Source organism: Mobula birostris, chromosome 30 (assembly GCF_030028105.1).
Source record: "Mobula birostris isolate sMobBir1 chromosome 30, sMobBir1.hap1, whole genome shotgun sequence".
In the NCBI taxonomy this organism is placed as follows: domain Eukaryota; kingdom Metazoa; phylum Chordata; class Chondrichthyes; order Myliobatiformes; family Myliobatidae; genus Mobula; species Mobula birostris.
In genome coordinates, this window is record NC_092399.1 from 13,321,408 (window position 1) to 13,325,629 (window position 4,222).

Here is a 4,222-nt window from a genome sequence, read left to right on the forward strand (position 1 = left end):
CTCTGCTGCAGAAGGGAGAAGGGCCCACTTGTTTCACTTGGTGTGGTCCACATCTTCTTTCCAACCGTACAAGATATGGCATTCTTATTTATACTTGGCGATAAGGTACAGCTTCCTCAACCAATAATGTGTAAATGTTCACTGAGCCAGTTGGGTACAAGTGAGTATTTAATCTGTTTCTTCTGACATCATGAGCCCCCTGATCAGCTCCTGCGAAGACCCCCCCTCTCTCTCTGATGCTCTCAATGTATAGGTAAGTGGTTACTCTAATCAGACCCATGATTATTTTGGAAACATCCCTCAGGGACATTCTGGAATTATCTCTAGTTATAGGGGAATTCTCTGGAGCTAGCCCCTTACCACCAATTACATTCTTACCACAAATTACATCCTTGCATTGTGCAATGATGCTTGAGCCTGCAGTCCTGGTAGTTATCTCAGATCTCACGGCAGAGTCCCTTCTTATCTCATACCAACCATTCCTGTTAATTCAATCCTCACTGGTCCTGCCACCTCAGTGTATTCTGCTGTTTTTTATGATTCCAGATTAACCTTTTACGTCTCAGCTTTACATCATTCTCAACAGGTTGATGTGTTCTGATTATCAGTGCAACAAAGGTTAGGCAAGAAGAAGACGACAGGAGAATGGGATACAAAAGGGACAATAAATTAGCCATGATGGAATGTGGAGTAGATTTGATGGGCTGAATGGCTTAATTCTGTTCCTATGTCTTGTGGTATCATAATTAGTTCTCTATAAAGGTTTGATACAGTTTACTTACTATTGTGTATCTATTTATAAAGCCCAAGATCTGAAATGCCTTTTTAACCTGCTCTCCAATTTTAATGACATGAGTACATTCACCCTTAGGTCTCGCTGAACTTCTACCCCATTTTAGCATTGTCCATTCTCACTTTTTCTCATAGTGGTCCAATTTCCCCAGGTCTGGCAAGGCCCTTTAGAAATGATCAAAATTTAAGTTGTTATTTTCTGAGCATCAATATTTCATCATCTTATTAGAAATGAACTATTAAACATTGCTTTTAACAATTTAATCTCTTTTTTTACAGAAATATTTAATTACTTCTCACTGTCATGAATTATTAATTAATTCTAAAACTTGATAATGTGTAAACACAAGCCTACCCAGCAATTGAAATGGAATCTTGCACCCTCTCTCTCTCTTTCAATGGTAGGGTGAGTTTGCTGCCAATTCTTGAGACGGAGAATCTCAGAATTAAAAGCGACACGGCAGACTGTAAAATCATAACAGCAACTGTTTGTCATTCTCCCCATGCTGTGGAAAGGGTGACAGAGAGAGAGAGAGAGAGAGAGAGAGAGAGAGAGAGGAGAGAGAGAGAGAGAGAGAGAGAGAGAGAGAGAGAGAGAGAGAGAGAGAGAGAGGAGGGAGAGAGAGAGAGAGGGAGGAAGGGAGAGAGGGAGAGACTGTGGCATGTTGAACTGTTGGGTGAACAATAATTTTTGTTGACCGAAGATCATGGTCTCTCTTTGGGGGCTTTACTGGTGCTTGGTGAGTGGTGGGCACTGACGCTTTCCAGTGGAGTGCATCTCAGATAGCCTCTGACAACCAAGTCCCGCTCCTGGCCTTCACGTGTGGCTTAGCTACTAAGCCCGGCGGAATCATTTCCACTGACAGGAGAAGGGGTGAGAATGCCTTAAAGCCAGTCACTTTGGGCAGATGGAGCTCATCAGCCGTGGCTGGCGGAAAACTTTGATCTCAACCTTCTGCTGTCTTGTGGCTATACCCGCTCATGGGGAAGGCTTCAGGATTAAAGCCTAAAGAAAAGCCCTTAAGGCAGTCCTACACCAAGTTCAATGCCGACTGGCAACTGAGATGGCGCCATTGGTGCCAAAATGTATTGGTCTCTGCCATTCCTTTGACTTCATCAGCTGTGTGGGGAGGGGGAGCCTGTTGCATGGGCAAAAGCTTACTCTCAATATTGTACAGCCCTGGCTTGCATATCAATCAGGTAGACAGCTAGGACATAATGTTCACAATTGACCCAGACCAATGGAGTGCCTCCTGTGACCTCAGTTAAGAAAATTGTACGAAGTGTCAAATAATTAATCTTTCAGGAAGAAAATAAATATTTTGAGGCACATTTATGCCTCAATGAGATGTCGCCAAATAATAAATATTTTCACTCCCCTTTATATTATGAGGCCTGTTGTTAAGTACGAGGATAGGTAGGTATTTCTCAGATTCTTAGTGTCTTAGTGAATGTACATCTGACTAGATCATGCTTGTTCCAGACAAAACTGGCGGAATGGAATACAGAGTGATGCAGTCTTCTACTTATTGCACACTATTCTACTTATCATTATTTATTATATAGTAACTCAGTTACGTTGTGCTTTTCTACTCAAGCCGCAAGTATTTTCAACTGAACAAAGACAATACTATCCATATTCGTTGTTTCTAATAGACACTGTAAACTACTGTCCTGTCTGTGTGTACCTCCTCTTTAATCTCCATAACTAAATCCATCCTCCTGGTTCCTTAAATTATTTCATATTATCTTATTTAAACATTTATGAAGCGATAATTCAGAACATACAATCTCATCAAAAATACAAACACGAGCTAACAGGTCAGAAAACCTCATTTAATCCCATTCATCATGAAATATCTGGCAACTTTTCATCTTGACTTTAGTTCACATATACATTCTAATGAGGGTGAATTACTCCAAGCTCAAGTATAGCTTCAGACTGAACCCGAATGTCTTCAGATTCAGAAAATGAAGCCTGGCAGACTGCAATATCCTGTTTAATACCTGATTGGCTTTGTTTATTAATGGTCCTTGTGACCATAGACAATTATACCTGGGACGGTGAATGGTCCCTGGTCGTGGAATACACTTTGAAAAAACGTAATGGTGAATGGGAGAAGGTGCTTGTAATCTTTATAGCATCCCTGGTTCTATCAATACTCTGTATATTGTTGAGTATGGTGCAGCAAAGATTATGATTTTAGTAAATTATTCATCCTATCAATTCTTATAAAGAACTTAAAATCATCAGTGGCCTGTCTCAACATTTCATCTTCTACATATTACAGGCTTAGCACAGGGAATATAATTTCTTCATACTGTAACCCTTGGAACCCCGAATAATATTTGCAAAGTTGAATTAGTCCCTTCAAGGTCAATTCATCATTGTTTGTGTGCAGAGGCCAGAACTGTACATTGTATTCAAGATGGGATCTAGCCAGGTCTTTGCACACATATTTCAATTCTGTCCATTTTATTTTACTTGGCTGGCTGCATCACAGCCTGGTGTGGGGACACCAATGCTCTTGAAAAGAAAATCCTACAAAAAGTAGTGGACGTGGCCCAGTCTTTCATGGGTAAACCCCTCCCCACCACTGAGCACATCTCCATGGAAACACTGTTCCAGGAAAGCAGCCTCCATCATCAGACCCCCCCCCCCTCCCCTCACCACCCAGGTCATGCTCTCTTCTCACTGCTGCCATCAGGAAGAAGGTACAGGAGCCTCAGGACTCACACCACCAAGTTCAGGGACAACTATTACCCCTCAGCCATCAGGGTCTTCAACCAGAGTTAGTAACTTCACTAAACTTCACTTGCCCCCATCATTGAAATGTTCCCACAGCCAAAGTCCCCCTTTTCAGGGAGTCTTCATCTCATGTTCTCGATACTTATTGCCTATTTATTAATTTATTATTCTTTCTTTCTGCACTTGCACATTTTGTTGCTTTCTGCACTCTGGTCGAATGCCCAAGTTGAGTGGTTTTTCATTGTTTCTGTTATGGTTATTATTCTATAGACTTATTGAGTATGCCCACAGGAAAGTGAATCTCAGGATTGTATATGGAGACATACATATATGTACCTTGACCATAAATTGACTTTTGAATTTTAAACTTTGAACTGTTCCGTTTAGAGATCCAGATACATTAATCTCCTTTAGCCATTCATGTTCCAACATTTCAGCATTACTATTTCTTAACCCATAACTGAAGAATTGAAATCTACCAGCCAGAGTTCTACCTGTTCATTGAATGTGTCATTATTACCATGGAGTGAGGGGTCTTCCACATGAGAGGCTGTTTTTAAAATATTTTTCCAGGGATGTTGCCTAACCTGCGGAGTGTTTCCAGCATGGTCTATTTTATTTCAGTTTTCTATCATCTGCATCTCCTTTTTATGTCTACCGCCCCTGTTTCGCAATTGGAAA